Consider the following 373-nt stretch of genomic DNA (forward strand, 5'->3'; position numbering starts at 1 on the left):
CAAACCAGCGCCATCTGGTGGGCCGGCGCTGCCTACTTTATTTTTCGACGCCATCTGCTCCCTCAGTGTCTTCAGGCAATATCGCACCTGTTTGGAATGCAAACAGGTTGTGTGAAACCTTGCGTCTTGTTTGTTTTGGTGTGTAAACGAGAGCGGGCGCCGTGACATAACATTTCAAACAGGAAGCAAAAACGCCACCACGGGCAGGTGACTGAAAGTATGGTGAAGATGGATGATGAGTGGTCACTCGGCGTTGAGGAGACTGACCTCTTGGATCTGTGAAACTTCATCTGACAGCATCTTCAGGCTCTGATTCTGTTTCTGAGTCTCTTCTCTGCGGGCCTCGAGGTACACCTACAACAAATGCAGTCGA

At 50.4% G+C, this 373-nt stretch overlaps 1 long non-coding RNA gene across 1 annotated transcript; it reads right to left on the minus strand.

Moving 5' to 3' along the window:
* Positions 1-46: 46 nt before the first annotated feature.
* On the minus strand, positions 47-362 carry LOC109508631 (uncharacterized). Its single transcript, XR_002166712.1, has 2 exons — positions 268-362; positions 47-87 (listed from the first exon to the last, which is right to left on the minus strand). It is a non-coding gene; the product is annotated as an uncharacterized LOC109508631 (long non-coding RNA).
* Positions 363-373: the final 11 nt, after the last annotated feature.

Source organism: Hippocampus comes, unplaced genomic scaffold, assembly GCF_001891065.2.
Source record: "Hippocampus comes isolate QL1 unplaced genomic scaffold, H_comes_QL1_v1.1 C16366595, whole genome shotgun sequence".
NCBI lineage: Eukaryota > Metazoa > Chordata > Actinopteri > Syngnathiformes > Syngnathidae > Hippocampus > Hippocampus comes.